The sequence below is a fragment of the Manis pentadactyla genome, chromosome 10 (genome assembly GCF_030020395.1).
Source record: "Manis pentadactyla isolate mManPen7 chromosome 10, mManPen7.hap1, whole genome shotgun sequence".
Classification (NCBI taxonomy): Eukaryota; Metazoa; Chordata; class Mammalia; order Pholidota; family Manidae; genus Manis; species Manis pentadactyla.
In genome coordinates this window covers 24743343-24770708 of record NC_080028.1, presented here as the reverse complement: position 1 = coordinate 24770708, position 27366 = coordinate 24743343, and the positions used below count along the sequence as shown (strand labels likewise).

General features: G+C 42.4%; 1 protein-coding gene across 14 annotated transcripts in view; it reads right to left on the bottom strand.

Moving 5' to 3' along the window:
- The window catches only part of TMCC3 (transmembrane and coiled-coil domain family 3), a 271029-nt gene that overhangs the window by 136686 nt on the left and 106977 nt on the right, over positions 1-27366 (bottom strand). Inside the window, exon 1 of one of the 14 annotated variants that reach the window (XM_057486508.1) lies at positions 1307-1687. The exons of the other annotated variants lie outside the window; for them this stretch is intronic. The gene's annotated coding sequence lies outside the window, so the exon portion shown is untranslated. Of the gene's footprint in view, positions 1-1306; positions 1688-27366 lie in introns of those variants that run through there. 14 annotated transcript variants of the gene reach the window in all.

Below are 27366 nucleotides of genomic sequence, written 5' to 3'. Positions count from 1 at the left end.
ACTACTTCAATATAAAATTAAATGGCAAAATGTCCAAGATACATAAATTCCACTCCCTGCCACAAAAAGTTGTAAATCAACATGCGTAGTGAGTCCATTTAATTAAATAAAACCCAAACCAAACCTTCTCTACTAACCCCCTTTCTCTCTGTAATTTATACATAGAAATATTTCTGGAAAAAAATACTAAATTATTAATACTGATCACCACTGGAAAATAAGTAAAGCTGAGACTCTAACTTTTATTTACCTTGTTATCATAGAAAAAAATAAACAGATTAATGAACCCCTATGTACCCATTGCTGAGCTTCAGCAATTATCCATTCATGACCAATTTTGTTTCAACTATATTCACACTCACTTCCTCTCTTCTATATTATTTTGGAGCAAATCCCAGATATATTATTTCATCTGTAAATATTTCAGTACATCTTGCTAACAGACTCTTTAAAAACACAAAAGCAATACCATTATTATACCTAAAATAATCAACACCTTAATTCTTCAAATATCCAGTGCTTAAATTTCTTATGAATCTTAACTTTTTAAAAAAATTTTGTTTGAGTCTGTTTTCAAATAAGGTCCACATATAGTGATTGACTGAAATGTCTTGTAAGTCTCTCAGTCTCCTTTCATCTTCCTTTTTTCTTGCATTTTTGTTACATTTTAAAGCTGATATATCTAGTAATTTAAAATTGACCACAAATACGCATTTTTGTAATAAGTTAAGAGGGAGGAAAACTTAAATGGCTGACAGCACAGCACTAAGTTTCTTTCCTGCTCAAAAAATAGAAAAGTAGGCAGAGGTGAAGTTGCTATTTCATTAGATAGATGGCATTTCTTGGTCTCCTCACAAGCAACTAGACAAGAGTGCACCCATACACAAAATTATTTTAAAAGTAAATTTATAAACTAGTGAATTATCAGTAGTACGATAACAGGTGGCAGGGCAAGATGTCATTGGAATGTCATCAGAGATCCAGCTGCAGCCACAGACAGATTAGCTTAGCTAACTGTAAATGTGTCTCCGTTCAGCCCTAGTGAAAAACGTCTACTTTCTTAGATAAGCAATTTCCAGGCAATGTGGATGCTATGATCACATGTTGGTAGACGTTTTTGTTCTTGTTTTTTCACAACAGTACTCCATACTAGCTATAGACAATTTAACAAACATATAAGCAATAGATAAAATGAAACCTATAATGTCATCACCCAAAAAATAACCACCATATTGATCACTATGCAATGTTATGGTTGTAAGTCAGAGAAGTCAGTCAAACTGGTTTAAATAATAAGGGAACTTACATATTTGGACTTATCTTGGCTCCAAGCAAAGTTTAATCCAGCAACTACAAAATGTCATCCAAGACCTCATTTTCTCTATTTCTTGACTCTACTTTTCTTAATGACATCTCGTTCTGGAACTGGCCTTATCATAGTTGCATGACACCTACTACCTACACCTCCCAGGACTACAAATTTCTTGCTCAAATCAATAGAGGAAAAGAGTAAGTCTTTGTCCGGGCCTTCAGAGTGACAATTCTGAAGTACACTCTGATTGGTCCAGACTGGGTCATGTGACTGCCTTTACGCTCACAGTGGCAAGGGAGATATAATGTACAATTAGCTTAGCCTAACACACAGGCTCCTTTGCCTAATCAAGGTGTAGTCCGCTTCCTCAGAAACACAGAGCTCCCTAACTGGAAAGGTGAGCTATGAGGAAGACAGAAGGAGAATCATGTTGGGGAAGCAACTAAAAGATGTCCACAGCCTTCACTGTTTATATTTGTCCTGCTGTGGCTGCTTTTAAATGTGGACAATGCTGCTAATGCTGAGATTAATTCCCAATATGTAGAACTTTGGGAAGACATTTTCAATAGATGAAGTACAGGATGATGCATCACATTTGGTCAGTACTGAAAACATTGGTGAGTTGAATACAAAATACCCTATCAGATAAAAGTTAAGTCAGGCCTGCTGAAGTGAGTGGAGGACCTGAAGCCCCACACTAGGCTAAACCTACTATCCACTCAATATTACTAGCCCTGCCACAATATCAGCTTGATTATGTCTAGTGACAGGGAGTTCACCACCTCCTAAGACATCATCTTATCCTAATTTTGATTCCTGGTGCTAAAACAATTTCTTGTTATTGAAGAGAAGTCTGATTCCCTATAATGTCTACTCAGTGGTCCAAAATGCCCTTCCTTGAGCTAATATTTCAAGTATCTTAAGATGCTCTTATCCTGCTCTGTTCAATAGCCTTCTCTATGTCAGTATCCTCAGTTCTTCAACTATTGCTCACTGGACATGGTCTCTGTTCCTTTTATCATCCTGCTCACCTTCCACTGAGTGTTATCGTAGGGCTTTAAGAACATGCCTTTTGCCCAGGGAAGTGTGCCAATTACTCAAGTGTCTGTGGAATGCATTTTGAAACTGTCTTTTAACAACACATGCATGTTCTATCTCTGTCATCCAACCCTGTTTCTACCTTCCAATGTCTATGTCTTAGCAGCAGGAGAGAATGCTCATCTAAAACACAGCTCTTGACCCTTGTTCTTCCCCTTGAACTTGAAGTATTTTCTCCCCTCCATACACTGTGCTCTCCCCAGACTAATTCACAGCAAACATCTTGTGTCTGTGATATGCTCCAAGAGACAGTAAAGTCTGGGCATAGGCTGCCTGTCTTGACACGGCCGCTCATCCCAGCTTAGTCCAAAGGCCTGGAAATGACTGTGTCTGCTCTTATCTGTATCCCTCCTGAAATGGAAAGCAACATTCCAAATGTACTTTGATCAGCTCAGAGTTCAGGGAGGCTGCTCTTCCCTCACTCCAGGCAGTGCTTCTTTTCAGGCAGAGGGATGGTATTAGTGAGTGAATGTGTCTGTATATTTGCTTTTCAACAGCCTTCCTTCTCTGGTGGCTTATCTCAAGCTCAAAGCTGGTTGTCAGTTTCCACTGGCCACAGGCCCCCTCAGCTGTCTCCAAAGAGATGGCCACCTACATATTTAGTAAGGCCTTGAGCCAATGACAACCAAGGTTGATGATACAGTAAGACAAAGGCTCTCAATGCTGGCTGCACATTAGAATCATCCGGAGAGCTTTAAAAACTATCAATGCCTTGTTCTAACTCCCAAGATGCTGATTCAATTCATCTGGGCATTCTTTTAAAAATGAGCATTTTAAAAAAGCTCCTGAAGTGATTCTAATGTACAGCCAGAGTTCCAAGTCACTGCAATAGGAAATTCTGCCTAATAGGTAAATATGTGCAGCAATTTGTAGCTCCCAATCTATAAATAGAGCCAAAGTTGCCTGACGGAACTTCTACTATACAATTCCGGAACCGCACTAAGAATTAATAAAACACATTTAATTTTCCCAACAATTCTGGGAAGCAGATATTATCCCTACTGAACAGAAGTGAAAAATCAAGCCTCAGAAATGTCAAGTAACTTGTCCTGGGCACACACAGGAAAAAAGGGGTAGAGAATATTTTGGCAGGCTTCAGACAGTATCCTTAACCCTGGCTCTCTTTCCTCGATGTAGCCACTTTCCTTGGCCTTTTGACTTGCTTAGCACTCCTTCCCAGAGGTCTGGGAGTGGGGCTCTCCTCAGTTTTCAGAGGGGATTGGCAAACCAGTCTTGAACCTCTACCTAGTTCCTACCAGCCCTCCTCATCTATTGTTTCTGATATCATTTTCTTCACCTTGAAAGAACTCTGTACTTTATGGCTTGGAAATCACAAAATCCAGTTATACATCATTCCCTTGGGTACAACTCTCTCTGGCCACCAACCTCCTGTCTACCTCCACCCTCCTATGCCAACCTATCATTTTCTCCTAGAAACTGCCCATAATCAGTCCTGCTTTACTCCCAGTTGTTTGCATGCTATGTGTCAAGGACTGGCCAATTACAGCATCAATTAACTCCCTCTGAATTTTTTTTTCCATATTAACTGCCATAAAGCTGTTTTTCTTTCCTACTTTGTAGTGAAAGGAAAGATAGTTTCCAATTAGTAGTAGATTTATGGGACACCTTTTGTTTGAGTATTAAACTTTAACAGCATCTGTAGCTACTTTAATGTTTTAAAATATCATTTCCCCCAGTAATCTCATTGAGAACTAGGATCACACCCTATACTTTTGTTGTTCTGAGTGGCTGTTGTGCTTGACTCTCTCACACCCATACATCATAGATAATTAGTCTAATCCAAGGATTGGCCCTTTTTCTATAAAGTGGCAGAGAGTAAATATTTCAGGCTTTGCAAGCAAGACTATCTCTGTTGCAATTACTCAACTCTGCTGTGTATTGTGAAAGCAGCCACAGGCAATATGTAAATGAACAAGCCTGGCTCCTGTCAATCAAACTGTAACAACAAGTGGGAGAGTAGTTTGCCAACCCCTAGTCTAAGCCAATCGTTGTAATTCCATTTCCTAAGCCAGTGACTGGTTTACATGGACATGTTATCCAGTCCTGACACATGGGCTGTGAGGAAAAGTCTGCTGAGGGGCTTCTGGGAAAGATTATTTCTCATTTAAGTTGCATGAGAAAGAGACAACCCACACAACTTTTCTTTTTCAGTTGGATGTTATCAGATCTGGATGTGATGCCTGCAGTCACTACAGCCATCTTGCTCCTGAACGAAAGATGAAGTCATCAAAATAAGAAGGGACAGCTATGAGAATCACAAAAGAGAGCAGAATCTTGACATACTGGAGGTTACTGTACTTCTTATATAAGACAACAAATTTCCTTACTGCTAAAGCTAATGAATGGGCCGAAATCATCTTAATTATTACTACTCAACTCTGCTGTGTATTGTGAAAGCAGCCACAGGCAATATGTAAATGAATGAGCCTGGCTCCTGTCAATCAAATTGTAACAACAAGTGCTTAGCACTTCAGTGCTTAGCAAAGTACTTAACAGAGAAAAGACATTCAGTAAACCTTTTGTTGGTCTAATTCACAATCTGAACCATAAACTTATGCAAATCAGAATTCCTGACACTATAAATAAATTTCTCTTCTCTTATAAAACAAGTTCACCTTTCTCAAAAAATAAATAGCAGTAACACAATGAGAGGAAATAATAGTAAACCGTATATTATTTAAGTAGAATAGAAAACACAAATATTTGACAAATTTTTATTTTTCTGAAAATAAACATATTTCAAGATTATCCACTCGCTGCACTTTTCCTCCACTTACTTTAAGCCTTTCTCTCCCCGCCTGGCCCTTGAAAAGCATGCTGTATGCAAATGCATGTACACTCATCAGTCTTATTGGGCACAGTTCCAACTGGCCACCCCACATGAACACAATTAAAAGTTAAACATCAATTAAAATTCATGAAATCCATTTAGCTGTCTGAAAAAGCACTAAGTAACTGTACACATTTGGAGCACAAATTAATCTAAATTGTTTTCCATCACACTTTAGTTACCAAACATACTGGGCCTCGTTTTAGACTCTGCTAATGGCTCATTCAGCCTGCACTGAGTAGGCAGTGAAAAATGATCCCCGGACACAAGTTGGAATGAAATGCCACACAGGGTCAACTTTAGTCAGCCAGGAAATCTGTTAGTGTCAGTGGCACTGGAAAAATTGTGTGGGAGGGCAAGTTCTGTCCAGAGATGAGAGGGCACACAGATATTTCTCCTCTGAGACCTCTGCTGACATATTCATCTGCTTATTTGACATAGGCTTGGACGTCTAACAGGCATCTCAAGTCTCAACATGTCTAAAGTGAAATGTCCAATGTCCCCCCAAATCTATTCTTTGTTCTGTCTTTCCCCACCTCAGTAAATGGCACCCAACTACATAAGTGCAAATTCAGCGTCACCCTTGATTTCTTTTTTTTCCATCTCCCCACAAACACGTCCCCAGCAACTCCTACTGGCCCTGTGTCCAAAATCCGTTCATTCCTGTCCGTCCCACTGCCACCACCTTGGTCCAGATCTCTGTCCTGTCTCCCCCAGGATTACTGTCGCCGCCTCCTAAACGCTTCCCTGCTGCCCCTCTTGTCTCCTGACAACCCATTCATTTAAAGACTAAGTATGACCCTATCACTCCTCTGCTTAACACCCTCCAACAGGTTCCCACTGCATTTAGAATTAGAAACCTGCATTAGCTTCTCATTGCTGCTGTAGTAAATCACCACAATTTAGTGACTTATAACAACACAAATGTATTTGATTATAGTTCTGGGAATCAGAAGTTGAAAATCAAAATGTCAGCAGGCCCATGTTCCTTCTGGAGGCTTCAGAGAATGTTTCTTTGCCTTTTTTAGCCTCTGCATTGCCTGCATCCTTTGGCTTGAGGCCCCTTCTTCACCTTCTCTGACTCTGATTCTCCTGCCTCCCTCTTAAAAGGACCTTTGCAATTATACCGGGCCCACTGGGTAACCCAGGATAATCCCCCATCTCAGGATCCTTAACTAAATCACATCTACAAAGTTCCTTTTACCTGTCAGGTAACATATTTACAGGCTCCAGGAATAGGACACAGCCATTGTGGGGATATGTCCCTATTTAGCATACCACAAAACTAATACAGAAATACAACACAAAGAAAAGCTCCTTACCATGGCTAACTGGCCCTACATGGCCCAGCTTTGCCCATCTCTGTCTTGTCTCCCACCTCCCTCTCCTCTCATGTATATTCTCCTTCTACACTAGCCTCCACCTGTTCCTTCAAATGCCACACTTGCTCTCACATGAGGGCTGCACCCCTGTTGTTCCATCCAACTGGAGCATCCTTCCCCCAGTTCACAGCTTTATAACCCATTCTGGTTTTATAATCTGTAGGGCTACATAAATGCTCTTTAAACTCAACATTTTCCTCTTAGATCAGTTCCCAGGATGAGACTAAGCAAGATGAAGTTTAATAAAAACAACTGTAAAGCCTCCAAAACATTAGTGGGAGGAGGGCAGAGGTGGAGTGAGAGGATAGGGCTGAGAAAAATACAAACAACATAATACAAAAAGACGACTCAGAGGGATTATAGTTGACTCTTAATTCAATATGACATGTCAGCATGCTGCAGCAGCCACAAGCGTACTTCCTGTGTGGTGGAGGTTTTCAAGCAAAAGCAGGAAATCTACTTCTTACACTCAGTTTATTAGCACAAATGTCCAGCATTTACCAGGAGTATAATATGAACTGGACTCTGTAGTAAGAGCCATACATGAAATATCTCGCTTAATTCCCAAAATACCGTTATGGAGAGGGCACTATTAATACTTCTCATTTCACAGATGAAAGAAGTATAGTTCAAAGAAGTCAGGTAATTTGCCTAAATTTACAGAAATAGTATGTGTGAGAGGCAGGATTATTGATCCCAAAGTCTTGTTTTTAAATTTGATGTGCTACTGCACCAGCCTTTAATGATTATGCAGAATGTACCTAAGCATTGATACGAAAACACTAACCTGCTCTTGAGAAGCTGTGGGATTTAGGAATCTGAGCAGCCCTATGCTTCCTGGTAAAGCTCTGACCCATGAGCTGGAAGATGATGCCCTTAATTTATAACTGTGGAATACCAGCATGCTGTTAGCTCCCAAAACACTATCATCTCCCAGTAATTCAGGCTTCCTATTTCAAAATTATCTGACTCTTCCTTTTACTTCATTCTTTATCTCCAAGGAGTCATAAAGTCCAGCCACTGATTCTTTTAATATTTCTTTTTGTAATTATTATATTTCAAAAGTAAGAATACAGACTCATGGTAAGACAAACACTGTAAAAAGATACATAATAAAGAGTCAGTCTCCCTCCCATCCTAGGCCCCAAGTCCTCTTTTCCAGGGCAGCTGCAGTTACAACACACACACAGATCAATGGGGAAAAGAGTGGCCAGGTCGGATGGGGTCACTCCAGATGCCATGCAGGGAGGATGGGGGAGGGAGGCCAATGCCAGGAGGCTGGTATGGAGGCTACAGCAGAAGTTTCAGTGGTTCATGAGATGGCAAAATAGGGCCATGGCTACATGAAGAACTTGTGAAATATTTCACAAAGGCAATATGTCCGTTAAACACAGCCAGTGCTTGGTGCTTGGACTGGGGGATGAAAGAGACTGAAGAGTGTAGGATGCCTCCCACAAACTTGGCTTGGACTCCTGGCTTGATAATGGTGCTGGTTCACTGAGACAGGAACGTGAAGAAGCAGTTCGTGAGTTCAGCGCTGGGTGCATTCATGGTATCTGGGAGACAGAGCAGACAGCTAGCAGAGAGGGTCTAGAACTCAAAAGAGAGGTCAGGCTGCAGCCAAGGGGGACGCTGAAGCCAGGGGGGTGAGGAGGGGTGCACACGGGAGACCTGCAGTGTGAGCAGAGTGAGAGTGTCCCTATTTTGAGGGATGGACAGAGGAAGCACCATCTCAGGTATCCTTACCATCGCATGGACAACAGAGGACTTGCCCTTTCTGATCTGCCAGAAACCTATTTTTATCTGGAGACATATTTTGGCACCTGGTTGTTTTCAGTCCTGTTGCATTCTTCTGTTATTTCATGTGTATGTCCTGCTGCCCTGAAACACTTGCCATCTTTTCAAAGGCTGGGATTTGGCAGGTTTCATACATGAAGGATACAGGTTTTTTTTTGCATTTTTGTTACATTTTCTTAAATTAGGATGTGTAGCCACTTGCCATCAGGCTGTTTTCAAACAATATAACAAATGGGGGGCTGAACCACTGTTTGTTTTGCTGTCCTGTGCTTCTGCATTGCTGAGAGAACTACACCAGTCCAACAGGCCAGAACAGGCACATGAATGAGGCAGAACTGCCCCAGCTCATCCACAGATGTGCGAATGAGAAATACTTATTGTCTACTACATGCTACTGAGATTTTGCAGTTGTTATACAACATTTGTTCCTTTTCTTTCTATTGAAGTATACCTTATATACAATGAAATGTCTAGATCTTACATATACTTTCAATCAGCTTTGACAAATGCATTCACTTGTGTAAACTACACTTGTACCAAGACACAGAACATGCCATAACCCCAGAAACTGACCTGCTGGCCCTTTTGAGTTGATCCCCACCTCATCCCCAGAAGCAAACACTGCCTGACTTCTATCATCATAGCTTAGTTTTGTGATAAGCTGACAGAGACCAGGGATCAGACAAATCTGGCCCACTGCCTGTTTTTGCATGCCTCCTAAGCATGGTTTTTACATTTTTAATGATTTGAAAAGTATTATTAATACTTTGTGATGTGAAAATTTTATGAAATTCAGATTTCAGTGCCTATAACAGAGTTTTACTGGCACGCAGCCACCTCCATTGTTTACATAATGTCTATGGCTGCTTTTGTACTACAGCTGCACAGCTGGGAAGCTGAGATAGAGACTATATACCCACAAAGCCTGAACTATTTACTACCTGGCCACTGCAGTGAAAAGGCTGCTGATCCATGACTGGGCAGCTTGCCTCTGTCTTCATTACACATGAGATCCAGGTGCTGGAGCCGACGTTGAGAACCAGGCATTCAGAGAACTGCTTTAATTATGTTCATACAAACTACACACAAAAAATCATACGTTCATGAAGACTCTAAATATTATCAAAATACATAATATGCAAAGTGAGAAACTCTCATAAGCTCAGCTCTTAATGAGAACACTCTACCCTAAGATTTCAAAGAAAACTAAAGCTAAGTTACAACTAATGCTTAATTGTTATTCCTGATTGAATGTTCATATCATTTTCATATGAAAGTCAGCATTGCCAAGATCTGTTACAGCTGAAACAGAAGTAGTAGGAAAGCAGTAAATAGGAATAGGCCAAAGGCAGGGAGAGTGCCAACATCTCATCCATGAAATTCAAGGAGAGACAGAAAATGGAATCAGATCCCCAGAGTAACACTGCATTAAAGCGTCCAGTTCAAGCCGGCCTAGGCTCAAAAGTCCACGGCCAATCAGGCACCCAAGAAAGGAAGCAGAGGCCCCACAGTGGGAGCGGGCAGAACCTGAGCCACCATACACTGGGCTGGCCCAGGTTTGCCAGAGTGGAGGTGTCCATGGCCGTCTTATAAACAACTTGGGTCTTATCCTAGATTACAAAGCCTGTTCCCTCTCGGTCAGTAAAGTGCAATGCTATTTCTCTGCTGGGAACACTAATAGCATTTATATTATGCTTTTAGGAGTAACACCATCTGGAGATATCCTTGAAGAATATGGCTTTGGTCAATAACTCCAACTCTAGAAGCCCATTTCTTCAAGCTTTGCCCAACTACCTCAGCCTTAATTAATAGAAACACTTTCCTTCCTCACTGAATGATTTCTCCTGCAATTAAGAACCAGTTCAATGCTACAGAGGGGAAGGGGGCTGGAAGTACTGATGGATCTGGTTATCTTCAGGGCTTTTGTTACAGTAACTGGCAAACACAAGTAGGGATCAGAGTTTAATTTCTTGGGACAGCAGTGTAAAAGCTGAGTGCCATCTTCTCATGACGTCCCTTTAGATATAGGCTAACAAGAATTAAAGAATATCACTTCAAAGGGTCTCAATTATTAGGCAGCTGTGGATGTCCACAGCTCAGGTTTGTGTATGTGTGAGAATTTCATGAAAGCTACAGATCCTTTCCCCAGGGAAATACATGTGGGCAGCCCCCACGAAATTCGTGGGGTTCTTGGAATTCTGGTGCATGGCCAGGGACCCAGAGCTTAAAAACCTTACTGTAGTGAGTGAATATATCTTGAGGGGCTGTAGTAGAGACAATCTAGAATGACAATGCTCTCACTGTCTGACTACCGGCGGAGTTTGCCCTAGTTGGAATATGCACCAGACTACGGACAATGATTTTTAGGATAAAACAAAAAAAGCCTTTTTAGGCTTTCGAATTGTGACCTAGCTTATCTTTGGGGAAAGAATGCAAGTTTCCAAAAGTGAATCAATAAATTTTGATTTATTGATCCTAATATTGTGTGTGCATGTGTGTGTATGTTTTGTGTGTATGTGTGTATGTGAGTCTGTCTCTGAGAGAGGAATCACCCATATTTCTGGGTGCACCATCCTGGTCTGCCAGACTGAGATGATCACATCCGGGTAACAGTCAGCCGTGAGCTCTCAAGGAAGTGCTATTAACCTCTCTCCATCTACAGCGGCCCCATCCTCTCTACCACCATCACGCTGAGGACACAAGCTCACACTGAAAGCCTTTTCATCAGCTTTGAACAGTTCCAAGTCCTTCTTATCACGAAGGACTAATCTGCTTCTTACGGCTAAACCTCCTTAAACTATGTCCCACTATGAGGCCTAAAGAGGATTACCAGCTGTCATGTAGCTTTTATCTTTCCACCTACCCAACAGCAGACAGGAGTGCTCAAAATGTGAGAAATAAGAACTGAATGTAAAGGAATTCCCAAAGGGGTGAATCTGTATGTCTCAGAGACAATGAAAGCATCCTACACAAATGTAAAACATGAATTTTTGGTTTTCCTGAATTGTCCTGTCTTTTCTTGGCTGAAAGCATGAGACTGATAAATAAGTGTCTGCCAATGGCTAGCTCAATCCAGCAAAGAAAATCAATTCGGATGAGGCAGGCGCCTGACTTTGGCTTGCACACAGGCGAACACACACGTGCCCCAGAACCTGGGAGAAAGGAAAGAAAAGGCCACCACCCTTCCTGAATTTTCAGAGACAGACCTATAATTGTTCCTGTGTTCTAAACACAGGAATTCCTGAGAGTTCAGCTAGGGAAAGAGAACATTTTCATTTCACAGGATCATCAGCTGCTGGTTCTATTTCTATGTACACGTATTCACAGAGATGAGCAAGCAGTTCTGCTCTCCTATGGCAGCAACTCCCAGTCTGCTGACAGCCTTCTAGTTTCCCTTCCCAGGTCTGATACCTATCTCAGTAACCCTTGAGACCAATGAAATTATCAGTTGAGTAAGACAAAAGATTTTACTGTGCAAATCCAAGTGGCATAAATCACCCCAATAAGTTTTAAAAATGTGCATTGTTTAAAATCTTTCCACTTTCTTAAGGATAAATTCTCAGTTCACTAGATTGGCCTTGGAGTAGGATCAGATACTTTAAGGACCCAGATAGGGCCACTCTTGAGAATGAAAACGGGGCTACTAATAATAGTGCTGGGATATAAACCATAACCCAGAACTGTCGACACTAAGAGACTAGGCTGTGTGCCTCCCACCACAGGTGACCTGACCTCGCCCTGAGATCCGCTCTCTCCTCTCTCACCACCTGTCTTCTGGTGCTCTCTTCCAGCCGTACTGACGCCTCAGCTTTTTTAAAGAGACAAGTTTCTCTAGCCTCCTGACTCTCGAAGTGAGCTTCTGTCTACCTGTTCCACTCATTTACAGCTTCTTCACCTGGCTCACGCCTACTCATTCCTTCTTTGGGTCCAGTCCAGATGGAATGTGGGCAAGGAGACCTCTTCTGTCCCCTGAGACAAGATTGGCTCCCTCATATGGGCTCCCACAGCATTCAGAACTCCCCTCAGCATGATTGCAATCATGTAATTAACGGCAGCTGCCGCCTTCTACAGCACAAGTCTGCCTCTGGATGGGGACAGGCTGGCTATATTCACTGCGATCCTTCCCTTACACCATGCCTGACATGAAGAGGTGCTGCATTCTCCCTAATCCCAAAACCTTTCCCCACACCACAGTAGTACAGGGCTTTCCTGAGCGCTCCCTGGACTCCAGGCTGCATTTGGCCTACCCCCTGACACATATCACTGACCTTAATCCACTCAGTGCTCTGAGGGCTCCTCCAAGGCAGACGGGAACCCATTCCAGGCCCAGTGTGCCTGACGAGGATGACGTGGGCAAACACTGGCCACAATCCCTCATTTGAAACCTTGGGCCCAGATGCATTTGGGGATTCAGGATTTTTCATTTCAGAATAACATTATATGTAATCTTTCCAGCAGACTTCAGCAGAACCCTGTAATGTGCCCCACTGATGTTTCTGCAGCAAAATGTGTGAATATTCACACCCACAGGCTAAATAAAGCCTCAGAATATCCTTGCATCTATTCAGGTCAGGCTTTGCAAGTCATTCAGTTCAGAGCAGGTCAGAATTTTCTGCCAAAGTTATGGGGAAATTTTGGTGGTTGTCAGGAGATTTGGGACTTTTAGAATTGTGGAAAAGTGGCTGTGTAACAGCTGACACTTCATTAGTACTCACTTGCCAGGCACCATTACAAGTTTACATGTAATTATATGTAACACAATACACAGTCTATATATCTGCATTAATAAATATATATAACATATGCAGGATGTATATATAAAATCTCATTTAATCATCAAAATTATCTTACAAAGTATCACTTATTTTTCAGATAAGGAAACCGAGGCATGCAGCATACAAGGCACACACAGAGGGAAGGTAGCAGTCTGCAAAACTGGACACATGATCCACAGCTGATGCTCAGGGATCACTGAGTAAATGAATAAGTGAACTGTTAGCATGCATGTGTTATACATAGAGAGGTGGGCTTGAAGCAGTTAAACGGCAAGACTGCTGGGGTGGCCCAGTCAGTTCCTGTGGAATTGTCTGCCTCAAACCCCTTTGCTAGGCATTGCTTCTATCCCAACTTAAACATTCACAAAGATAGCATTACAATGTGGCCCACCCTCCTGGACACAGATGCCTGGTGCAGGGGTAGGGTCCTGATCCACGTTAGCACAATCAGAACAATTGTCTGGGACTTGGGAAGGAATTACAAAGTCATTCTCTTTCTGGGTGCCTGGACTATAAAATAGATATGTTTCAGAGGGAACAACCAAATAGAGACTAAGTATATAAATACAACCTGACATGTTCTAGTGTATAGTCTATGTTTTCTGCTTTTAAAATAAAACATTGGTTGGCAGACAGGAACTAGCAGGCCAGTTGGGACTGCCTCTGCTGCTGATATATTGTCAGGAGTCATTTGGTAATTAGATGATTCAACCAGTGTTTACTGGGTACCTACTATGTGCCAGACACTCTGCTAAGCAGATGATAAACGAGGTAGATATGGTTCACGTCCTCCCAGATCATACAATTACAGTGGAAAGTAAAATAACAGTGTATTACGGTCCAGGAAATATATGAGGAAGAGAGAGAATACAAAGCAGAGGTTTAAATTAATTAGCAATTGGAACTGAAGTGTAACAAAAATTAATTGTACTATTTATGAACCATTCAAGTTTAATTCCAACAAATTTATATCTTAAAACTAAACGATTGTGAAGAATTACTGGTACAAGCAGAAAATATATGAATGAAGTGTCCATGTGTGCACTGAGTCATTCCAATACTCCTCTGTCACATTGGGAACATCCAGATTCACTGTGATTATTTGCAGAAGATTAACAAGATTTGCATACGTATTATGAATGTCTAACTAAATAGCTTGATAGTAGAAAAACTAATAAAACTTGGGAGTATGTTTTCCAGAAAACAGTCCAACCAATATCTTTCGTCCATTTTTTTTCAAACCTACCCATATCTTTTGTCCATCTAAAGCCAGGGTTACCCAAAGTAAAACTGCACTCTGTAGAAAGTACGTTGCAAAAATATTAGAACAAATTTGAATTTCAACAGCTATAGGGATTTCAACAATAAATACAATGAGTACCTACAGCAGTAAAAACCCATTTGATACAATATATGACAGACTGTCAGCTGTGAAAGCAGTAATCCTTACCCCTCTCTTCTTTGCTAAGAAAACCCTAATTTTGTAAATAATAAAACCTTATTTACTTATTACTTTAATATGCCCTGCTAAATATTCTCTTTCCCAGTCTCCCTTGAAGTCACCGATGGCTATATATCATGGTTCTGGTGAATAAAATCTAAGTAAAAGTCTAGTTTCTAGTTCCTAATAAAAAGAGAGAGTTGGTAAAAGTAACCCTTTTCCTACCCTTCTCTCACCTTGAATACAGGCATGATACCTGGAGCTGTAGCCACCACATTGTCACCACGAGGATGAGAGCCAGCATGCCAAGTGGTGCTGATGAAGAGCTGAACCAGCCTACCTCTAGACTTTGTATTACATGAGAAAAATATACCCCTGTCTGTTTAAACCACCATTGTTTGATTTTTCTGCTATTCACAACTAAATATGCCCAACAGAATAGTACCAGACAGAAGGCTGTACTTCAGAGCCTGAACCTTGGACAACTACGGCCATAAAGACTGAGAATTCTCCGCAATTAGTGAGTCAGTGTCAGTGCCAGGAAGCAACCAGTCTGGTGTGGAGCAGCATGAAGTATTGATCATCATGACCACCAGTAGGGATTGTGGCAGAGGCCGTTGGTTGTTTATTCAGCACATATTCCCCATCTCTTTTCTCCTTACTGTGTCCTTTCCTGAGCCCAGAACACGTCCCGTTTCACTCACCTGGGCCAAGTGCAGTAGATGGAAGAAAGTTCCGGGTCTGTGCTGCTAACTACATGAGAGTTAAACTTCTTCCAGCCTCTGCCTTAGATGCAAGAGCTTTGGAAGAGATATGGAATATAGATTTAACGTAGTTTACTTCAGAACATGTTCAATTTTTGGTTTTGGGGAGAACTAGGTTTTTAGGTGCCTGATCTGTTTGATACCGGAGTCTTACTTTTCTTGGACTCAACAGTAGCTTTTAAAATAGACACCACAAAGGTAGATAGATTTCCCAGGAACCTAATGACCTCATCTTTCCCTGTTTGTAATTTAAGAAGTAGTCGATATAGTTTTACTCACCCCTATGTTAATGCTTCATTTGTAAATAATAAGACCTTATTTACTTTTTTTTTTTTTTTTCTGAAAAAGAAGGTATGAAATGGAGTCTTAGAGAACAGGGCACATTCAGAAACTGTATGGCTGGACAGAACACAAGAGGTGAGGTTGCACAGATAGGCAGGCAGCTGAGGGAGATTTTTTGTGTATCACACATTGAAGTTTGCCTTTTATTCCAATGGCAATGAGAAGCCACCAAGAGGTTTTAAGCAAGGGACTGACAGAAGCAGATTTTTTATTTAGAAAGATCACATGCACTGCATTATGGGAAACAAATTGCAAGGTGGCACGAGACCAGTTAGAAAATAGGAAGAGATAATGAAGGCCTGAATTAAGGCCATGGCAGTGGACAAATCTGAGAGGTATTTAGGAGGAAAAGGAAAAAGGTTTGGTGCCAGATTGGATTTATGCAGTACAGAACAGGAAGGCATTCAGGTGACTTCCAGGTCTGATGGGGGGTGGTTGGTGATAACATGCAGAGATGGAAAATGTGTGTGTTGGGGGTGTCAGATGAATGGGGGTGTCACGGAGGGGTAACAGGAAGATGATACATGCAGTTTCATGTGCTGTGGGACATCTCATGGAAATGGCCACTAGACAATAGAATATATGGGTCAGGCACTAATAATTTGAATGCAAATAACTATAATTAGAATGCAAATAGATAACAACTGAAGTCATGGGACTTATATTAATATCATCTAAAGAAAATGAACAAAATGGAAAAATACATAAGTGATATCATAGAGAACATGAACAGCAGGGATGGAAGAAAGAAGCAGCATACATAAGGAAGAAAAGGAAGAAATGGCCAGAGAGCAGGAAGAGAATCATGGCAGATGAAAGGTAGGGAGCAGAGTGGGAAGCCTGGGCAGGGAGCTGGAAGGACCGAGTGGTCTGCAGTGTCCGATGCTCACGCTGACTCCTCAAGGCCTCCTCTTCCCCATCCCACGTGTACTGCTCCCCCTGCTGGCCACAGTTAACTGGTCAAGAGGTGATCACTGACCCCAGGCAAATAGAAATGACCCCTGGGAGGCCACAGGAGCTACTAAGTAGGCAGAGAAGAGGGAAGCAGGAACAGAGAGAGACGGAAACCGTCTTGGTTTGGGAAGACACCCCATATTCTGAGGAATGACGACTACGCTAAGGCTGGTCCAGTTGGTCTCTCTTATTTGAACTATAAAAATCCCAATATATATCCAACAAGAGAGGCAGAAATATAAACAGCTGCATTACCTGACAGAAGGACATATGTGCTAAATGGAGTTATATGGCTGTGGGAGTTCAGGAGGAAGGGAGATCAATTTGCGTTGGGTTGAGGGAATACTTCCGGAAGGCACTTAAAGGATCAGGTGGATTTTATGGGGAATTGAGGAGAGCGTGCACTGACTGAACGAAGAGCCCAAGCAAATGCAGAGAAGCATGAAAGCAGACGGAGCATGAAGGCCAGTGTAGGCAGAGCCACGCCTCTGCAGTCTCCCCTCTGCTTAACTCTGGCCCTGGCACATCTTCAGGATGCTAGGAAGCCCTCCCACCCTCCCACGGCACCCAGCCATGCCACACAGCCCTTCCACACTGTATGGAAATGCTCCATCAGTGGGCTGCAGCCCTCCCCATATTGAAGGCCCTCGTCCATTTATCTTTGCATGTCCTCCGCCTGGGCAGGGCCAGGCACAGTAGGGGGCTCAATACAGATTCGTTCACCTCAAGCAACCTTTACTCGGCCAGTGCATTTAGGGGAGGGGGCCCTCTAGTGGGAAGCCCAGGCAGGAAGCTGGAAGAATCGAGTGGTCTGCAGTGTCCTTTTGGGCTGGTTAAAAGATGAGAAGGGAGGCTAGAGTCCCCTTCTCAGGACCCATAGGAGTGGAGAGGCTGATATTTAAGGTTGGCTTGTGATGACTCCCAGGTATGGGAACGTTAAACCAACTTAAGATTTTTTTAAGTGTGGTGAAATAAACATAATGCAAAATTTAGTGTTTTAACCATTTTTAAGTGCACAGTTCAGTGGTGTTAAGTGCATTCATATTGTCATGCAACCATCACCACCATCCAACCCCAGAATTTTTTTATCTTCCCCAGGCTGAAACCCTGTCCCCATCAAACACTAACTCCCATTCCAGCCTCCACCAGCCCCTGGAAACCACCACCCTACTTCCTGTCTCTATGAATTTTATTACTCTAGGTACCTCAGGAAGTAGCTTCATACAGTATTTGACCTTTTGAAAACAACTTATATTTAACTTTGCTTTAAACCATAAACATTTACCAAGTGCAATCACTTCTTCTCTGAGGGGTGGGCAGGGCAGGGACTGTGAGTCTGGTTTTGCAGGCTAAGGAAGCTGAGACTCAAGAAGGTTTGATGATTCATCCAAGCCTTAGCTACAAGGGACACAAGTGCCCCATGCTACATGAGGTGCCGGGCTCACCCGACCCTCTCAACCCTTGAAGGCTGCTTTAGAATCTGGACTGGTGGGGAGCCATTACCTCAACCCACACCCCACACCAGCAGGCCTTCCTGTGCCCAGAGGCGGGTGGTTTGAGCACTTCACTCTGGATAAGCAATAGGAACAAGAAATGACCAAAGGCTGTTGGTAGAACCAAACAAGGATTTCACCTTCAGCCAGGGAGTGTCTTTCTCTGGTTGGGTGCTTTCTGTTCCTCAGGGAGACAGCTCAGAGAGGTCAAAGCCATTGCCAGCACAAATGATTAATCTGCACCCTTGTTTGGAGTCCTTGGAGACAGCACAGCAGAGCCACAGCAGAAGGTGGTAAGCGATGAGCCCTCCTCCTGACGCTTCTGCCGGGCTGGCTCTCTTTCTCCGGGACAGCAGTCCACCTTTCCACACTCGAGCCAAAAGGTCTGCTCACTTTCGTTTCCTGCACATTAATAGTCAGCACTAATGCCCTACTTGCAAACTGCCAAGAGAATATAGGGTTTCTTTAGGTTTGTTTGCTGGAATTAGAAGTGGTTCAAACCATGCATTATCTTCTAAATCAATGTAAAAAGCTCCTTGTGAACCGGAAGAAAATGAATCTCATGGATTTTGTTCTCATCAATACCTACTAAAATAATTTCTCAGGGGTGTGTGTGGGTGTGTACAGGATCTAATGTTAAATGCTGGAGATGTTAAACATTTGCTTAAACATGCTCATACTTTTCCTTTACCTCTAAATTCCTTTACCTCTACCTGCAGGACAGAATCAAAAGCTAGTTAGTTTGACCCCATGTGGCTCAGTTGTGTGCTTAGGCCCTAAGATTATGTCTTAGAATTTAAGGATTTCCTTTTGCACTGGTTAAAAGATGGAAATCCTATCTCACTGAAGCTCTGTAAGTGGACTGGAGTGGCTGGGGGACAGGAGTGGAAGAGGAGCCAAGGAGACTAAAGACATGGAAGGAGCCTGCGAGCTGGAGCAGGAAGCCCTAGGTTCAAAACCCGCCTCCAGTGCTTATGTCACAACACCCTGGGGCAAGTCACTTTATCTGAGCCTCAGTTTCCTTATCTATGAAAAGGGATCATAATTTTATCTCCCAAAGAGGGGCAGTGCAGAGAGTAAATAAAAAAATAGCTGTAACACAGTCACAAATCACTGAATGTTTACAACAAGCCGGGTATGTTCTGTGGAAAAATTACTTTAAGGCACTTTACAAATGTTGGTTGTAATAATTTTAAAATTGCTATTTTTTTACTTAACGACTTCAATAAATTTAGGGGCATGTTTCTTCCACCTTATTATTTCATTATTTAAAAAGTCTAAAACTTCATACTGTTTGAGTACCAAGTGTCCTATCTCCCAAATGCTGCTTTGGGCCCATAGGATCTACCTGCTTTCTATCTCTTCTTCAAGGGAAGAGCAGAAACTGGACCAGAAGGAGAGGACGGGGAGCTAATATATATTAACTGAGGCACCAAACATTTGCAGCCAGAAATTATGCCAGGTGCTGGGTGTACAATGATAATAAATAGGAATAATGTTAAAATATATCACTATGCTTTCTTCCCCTTTTTTTACCTGAGGGCCGCTGGATTGGCAATGCGCAGAGGCTTGGAGGTTCGTGGGGAATGACCAGCCCTAGATGCAGTTCAGCCTCTAACCTCCAGGGAGCAGCCCAGACCAGGTGCAAACAGGGATCCAGAAACACCTCAGGGCTTTGAGCGCAATTACTCCTGCCACATGCAGTCATGCAAACCACTCTTCCCTGCTGTAGTCAGGTGCCATCTTAAGGAGGAATCAGAGTGGGGACAGGGCTCTGAAAGACTGAGATATCCAAACAAAGAGCTGTTACCTAAAGAGCCTAGTTCAGGTATTGGACGGCATGAAGTTGGAATAAAACTTGATTTTCCTCTGCCATCCAGCTTGGGGGAGAAGTGCACAGAAAAATACACTACACTTTCCTTGCAAATATGAGTGTAGTGTGAGTAAATTTTTTGCCCTGTTTTCAGACTATACGCTGGGTACCTACTATGCGCTGGGTCCTTTATACACACATTCTCATTTCACCACCACATCAAGCCTATGTTAGAAAGAAGACACTAGTATTTCCCTATTTATAGATGAGAAACTAAGGCACAGACACATTAAGGTGAAGCAGCTTTCCCAAGGTTACACAGCACGAGTGTGGGCCCTTATAGGGGCTTAGAGACTGATGTAGCACAGGACTCAGTGAGGGCAGATGTTTATGTGTTGAGTACAGTGGCAGGGATGTGTGCAGGGGGTTAGGGTCCCTAAAGAGAGGCTTAAATCCAGCCTGGGCAGGCCAGGAAAGGCTTCCTGGAGGGGATGATGCCCATGCCTTTTTTAAAAAGGCATTATTAATATACAGCAAAATGCACAAATGTAAAATATTCAGTTTGATATGTTTTGTAATTGCATACATTTGTGTAGTCACTCTCAAAAATAAAAGCGAGAACATTTCCATCATTCCAGAAGGCTCCCTCATGCCCCTTTCCAGTCAACCCCTCCCTCGTCCCCAGTTTCTGGCTTCTATCACCATAGACTGGTTTTGTGTAGTCTTAGACTTCATAAAAACAGAATCATCTGTTTGTTGGCTTTTGTTCTGGCTTCTTTTGCTAAGCTGAGTCTTAAGAAGTGAATGGAAATTTATCTGAGTAAAAGGACAGTAAAGCAGAAGCAGAGAGGTGAGGAGCCTCCTGGTGATGTGGCCAGAGTCTGGACTACTGGGCTGGTCATCAAGGGCCCAGGACCCCAGGTTGGATCTAAGGGGCTTGGATTTGATTTCACAGGCAAACAGGAGCTAATGAAACCTTACACAGTTTCCAAGCACCTATGAAGCACAGGTTTACACACTGCTTTGCACATTATAATGTTTCAAACTCAATATTCTTAGAAGATGGATATGAAAAATCCCCATGTTAGAGATGATCAAATGGAGGCTGTGAGAGGTTAAGTAAAATATCCTAAGCTTTAAGCCAGGATTCAAACCCAGCCTGATTCCAAATATCCTGCTTTCCACACATAGAGAGCTTCTTTGGAAAAAAAAAGGGAGGAAAGCTAGCTAAATGAGAAAGGCAAAGAGGATACAGAGCAGGACCACTTCATTCCACATACAGTGGTGGGAACTGGACAGAGGACAGGAATCCTGGCAAATTCAGGCAGCAGGTTCCAGCTGTCAATTACTCAACTAAACATCCTCAGAGAGGGAGGGGGCTGGCTTGCCCAGGTAGAATGGATTTAAAGAGAAGCAGCCACCTCTAATTTCTGGATTCTCCTAGCAATCAATTTGAAACCTTGATGTATGCTTCCCCTATACTGGGTTTTAACTCTCTGCTAATGATGTATATTCTGCAACCTTTCAGATCCACCCCAAAAATATCCTCAGGATCACTAAAAATTCTTTCAGATCCATATTTACTTAATTTTTAAAACCAATTTACCTTCTTATCCCTCATGTTTCATTTCTTCACATCACGCCATCTACAGTGAACTTAGGGCAAAACTGAGAATCAGTTTCCAGAAAACGTCCTCAGAATTACCCCCTCCCCTAACTCCAAACTTAAAATCTGCTTCAAAATGTGATAACAATAGTGAGAGAAAGGAAAGCTGTGATATTTTTTATGAAAAATTAGAAAACAATATGAATTCACCTATGTCACACAATTCAATGACACTCCATAGACTAACTAAACATCCTAACCCCCAAGAGCTCTAGAGAAAAGCCATCTAGTAATAAGGTGTGTGAAAAAAAGTTGAAGAAAGTTTGGGACAGGCTGGGACAGGCAAAAGTCAGTTAAGCTTCCTTAACCTTATTTAACCACAACACTTGTTTTCCAGGAAAAATATTAATATCCCACAGCCCTCAGACATGCTTTGGGAAAAGTTATAATTATTTTCCTTTGCTTCAGAAGATTCCCCCTCGTCTTTCTGCACTCCTCTTCCTAGTTAACACCTATTTCTTTTTCAGATCTCTGCTTGGAGTGACTTCCTTATGGAAACCTCCCTTGGAATATACCCCTACACCCCCAGGGCCAGGCGAGTTCTGCACACCCCCCCACCTCCCCGTGTTCCCAAGCCAACTCTTATCAACGCAGGGACCGCCCTGTGCCTTCTCTGCTTGTTGCTGGTCTGCCTTCCCAGCCATGTGAACTTCAGATCAAGGACTGTATTTTGTCCATCATCAGATTTCTGGTGTCTTGCATGGTATCTGACAATAAATATTTGTTGAATAACCAATTTACAAGTGACTGACTGATGACCCTGCCGTGAATGTGTACGACCTTCGGTATCAACAATCTGAATGCGGAAAGATAATTATCTGTCAGGGTTGCCAAGCACAATACAGAAGGAGGAAGAAGAGGTGGGGATGATAGTGGCTTAGGAGATTTTAAAGGTCCACACTATTTTGAAAACGGTCTAGAACTAACACAATGTTTGTTTATTTTTTAAAGTATTGTGCAAATCCCTGTGCAGGCCACACCTGGCGTCTGGCCACCCTCTGCCTCTACCTGGACTGGGACAAGCTCCTCTCACTTACTTGTTTAAGTTTCCCTTTCACGTAATCCTATTACCCAGAGCTTCAGGCTTTTAAGGTGGCTGATAGAGAGTTAAAGAGTTATTTTTAACTCTGTATTGCAGAAAACTTTGAAAACATAAAACAAGAAAATGGATCACTCAGGAATAAAATTTTGTAGTAGTATTTCTTTCCAGGTGTAAAAAATTCATATAACTATCTGTCTTATTTTATATATTCTAATTCTAGTTATTCTGCAACTATATTTTTCCCTTAGCATTGTGCGGCAGGCCCTGTGGGTTAGGTGACCCAGTGCTCATTTCCAACCCTTAAGTCCCTGTCTGCCCATACCCTACAGTTTTAAAAACTGTATTTCTTTATTACAATTTTCAAATGTTCAGATTAACATCTCTTGCAACCAAAGGTATCCATGTGACATGATTCTGGCCAATAAGGTATAAAGAGACCTCAGCCAAGGGGCTTCCAGGAAAGTGTTGCTTTCCAGATAAAAGGTAGATATGGCAGTTGCTAGCTCCACTCCCCCTCGGCCCCACAGGTAGATTCAGTGCCTGAAGCTGCTGGGGCCCTCTTCAGACTATCAGGCGAAAAGCACTAGGGAGTTCATAGACGTTGCTGAGATGTAGTCCTGACTTGCTCAACCACTGAACCAAAGCTAGCAGCTGCCTGCATTCTAATTTCCTATTATGTGAGAAAAATTAAGTCTTACTTAATTTAGCCACTGTTATTACTTGCAGTCTAAAGCATTCCTGACATAAAATGTAACATAAACACCTTTCCATGTCATTAAATTTACTTTTCTACAATATGGCTACATAGTATTCTATCAGAGATGTGTCAGTTTTCTATTGTTCTACATTTAGATCATTTCCATTTAATACTCTGTGATGAAGATCTTTATAGACAAATCTTCGTGCACATCCCAACTTGTTTTCTTAGAATAAACTCCTAGAGATGGAATCTCTTGGTCCAAGGGCATGTACAGTTTTTAGCCAGTACCAATTTATACTCTAGCCAGCAGTACATGAGCATTCATCTTCCCATTTTCTCTTCAACATGGGGAAATGTCATTTTTAATATTAAAAGTCAGGCCAAAAAATTACCACATTACGACATAATGTCTAAGGTTCCTTTTACAAGTAAACATCTCTGATTCAACTTGTGAAAAATGAGAGATTTGAATGAGGGGCTTTAAAGGACTAATGACTGAATTCAGACTTGCAATTCAATTACAAAGCAATGAAAACACAGCTGGCAGTTAGTTACACCTCTAATCCATACAAATCTTTCCATTATTGTGAGCCGGGGCTCATGTCAGCAGTAGAGGGCTCCCCAAACAAAAGTCAACAAGGAGCATCTGTGAGGGCTCAGAGATGACCCACCAAGACGGCTGACTGGGAGGTGGAACCTGGAAAGATAAGCTGATCTATGGGAAGAAACAAGTTTTAAAAGGAATAAAGAGTGAAGTAAAGGAGTAAAGGAAGAAAGCTGCCAAAAGTGTTTTTCCACATTGAAGCCGCTTCCTGTTTCTGCAATTCCCTCCATTTGGATAGCTGTTCCCTAAACATTAGCAGCTGGCTCTTTCTCATAGCATCCCCTTAGAGAGTCTTCTCCAATCACCCAGCCTACAGCAGCTGGTGTCTTCCCTGACCTTCATCGTCCTGTGTGAGGTTCTTCATGACCTCACTGCCACCCGACATGCAGCCTCTACCTGAGTGCAAACCTCACTGCTCTATGCTCAGCTCCAGAACAGTGCTCAGTTGCTATTTGCTGAATGAATGAACAATCCAACAAACTGACACTTTCCTAACCTCTAACAGAACACACAGAAATCTTCCCAGAAAGCAATGGATGAACTAGCTGCTCTAGGAAGCTGGCACATTTGCAGCTCTTGAAACAGCACTCTAGGAGCTGAGGGAAGCCCCGTGCCCATGGACAGCTGCCACCTTGGGGCACATGTGCTTCCCTGGGCTCATCAGCAACCATTCTGCTGAACTCTCGGGTTCAGAGAGGGCCATGGCATCCTGGGTTGGCTGTCCCAGAGGTATCAGAGGGTGTACTGTCATATAGGGCTTTTTACATTTGTTCCCAGTAAGTATTCTGTAGTCAGGCTTTAAAATATTATTTAATAATTTTTTCTTGTGAAACATATCAAACATAAAGTAAAGGAAATACTATAAAGGACCCCATGTACCCATCACCCTTCCTATTTCATATCCTCCCACACATTGCGAATATGTGTTGGAGCATTTTAAAGCAAAAACTATACATTATATCTCAAACACAATTTACACCTGTCCCAGAGTCTTAGAAATGCACAGAACATACAGAGAGAAAACTAACGTGTAAAGGTTGCTTGCCTATGCCCAGCCTAATAGCAGCAGGCTGTTTTTTTCTCATTGACCTGCATGAAAGGGAAAGTTCCAACTAACTGCTTAAAAACACATAAGGAGTGAACAAAGCCTTTGATCTCTGTGGAAAATGTAAACGCAGCCAGGCAATCTTCCAACAGCACCAGACTCTAAACAGTAATAAGCTGGCTCAAATGGACATTTCTGCCTGATACCCAGTTGTTACAACTGTCACCTCTCTGCTTACATTATTTGCCTGCTCGTTCCTCCTAGATCCTAGAAGGAGGCTTGTTCACTACCTGGCATTGCCTTTTCTTTCCCTCACATGAACAGAAGGGGAATATTGATTAGCAGTATCACTGAGAGCAAGTGAGAGAGCAAGGGTGTTTACCCAGCCATGGAGGCTGAGCCCTCAGGGAGCTGACCTGCCAGGCGTGGACACCCAGACACAAGCGACACTTGCTCAAGCACGGTGCCTGGAACTTGGCGAGCATAAGGTGAACTAATGAATGAATGACTCAGAACTACAGCAGCTGGGGGCCCAGGGGAATGCTGGCGCCTCAGCCACCAGGCGATGCAATGAGAGCGACAAACTAAAACAATCCTTACAATGACATGTTAAAATGAGTTTTTAAAGTGTTATCACGTTTACAAAAGAGTTATTTTCCTTCTTCTGCTTAACTTCTAAGTCTCTGTCCTTTGTAGATTCATTTTCACACAGCGAAAATCATGAGATACAGGCAATTTTATAAACTCTCTTCCTCATTTAATATACCACATTAGTCCTCCTCAGGATTATTTTAAATGGCTACATGATTTATAGGTATGTCTATAAATCCAAACGTAATTCTCTGCTCTTTTTCCCTCAGATATCTCCTTTCCTAGGGGCGCAGGCACGAAATTGCTCTTTTGACTGAGGTCTATGCTGATCCCCAACCTCTCAGGTGCCTGAGCCCTGAGGTCTCCCTGCCTGGAACCAGCAAACGCTGCTGCCTCTCCAGGCAACACTCCGCAGCCCATTCTTTGCCTGGCCTATTCCTACCTGTTTCAGGGCCAGATTATCATTTACTCCAGGAAGGCTTCTATAACCTCCTGACTGCCTGAACATCCTGTACTCCATGGCTCAAGGCACCCACCACTCTCTGTACTGTAATTGTCTTATGATCTATTTGTCCACTGGACTGCGAGGAGGAGCCATTTTTCTGAGCCTTATTAGCTGGGTGGTCTTGGTCTCCCTGGAACCTCAGTTTCCTCATCTAGAAAAGGGGATGGATATGTTCCTACCAACAGGATGCTGTGAAGATCATGTGAGACAGTTCTGTGAAGATTCATTGCAAAGCAGAAAGGGCTGCAAAAATATTGACAATTATTACTGATTATATACCTGCTACCTAATTCTAAGGAATAAAAGGCAGTCATATAATTTTAACCCTTTGAAGGTCATAGATTCAAATAATTATAGCTAACATTTATTGAATGCTTCCGGATTCTGTGCTAACCAGTTTATATCCATTTTCTCCTTGTGTTCTCATAAATGAATGGGGTAAATATACTGTTATTAATAGCTTTCTGAGGGCTACATTACTTAAGGATATGATGTCCAGAACCCAGTGCAAGCCTCTCTCCACACATACAAATAGTGCATACAATTTCTGGAAGTTCATGGATCCCCTAAAGTTCATCTTCTTCGAACCCCTGTTTTAGGACCTGCATGCAGGAAAGTGAATTCTGCAAAAGAGTTCAAGGATTTATATACCGTACAGACCTTGGAGGTTATGGGAGTAAACTGTTACCATGATTTCTAGAGAAAATCTTGCAGCCTGGGAATAGGTTGTAAATCCTGAGGTCTCATCAGACACTGTTTCCTTGGCAATTTAAGTCACTGGGCTGACTACTCTTGGCGCAAGCAAGAGCCGCATGGCATGAATACTGCACTCGGATGAATCAGGTGCTGGGCGAAGCTGATGGTACCAGCTGTCAAACTCCAGCCACCAGCAGTAACAGACAAACATTTCATGGTATAAATAGTTTCTGAAGACACTCATTGCTCCATGTACCCCACAAACTGGAAAAGCAATAGCTAAACAGATCATAAGAGGCCTTAAAGGAACCAAACTGGGAAGAGGAACAAGAGTTTGTCAGACCATCTGGCTTTGGCCTGTCCTCATCCCAGAACGGCTTTGGAAGCTGTGAGGCATCAACGTGGGTGTAAGAAGTAGGTGTGTCTCACACTGAGCTGGGTGAGAGACAGCAGCCTGGTCACCAGGCACGGCGAAACCCAACCCTCTGCAGAAAA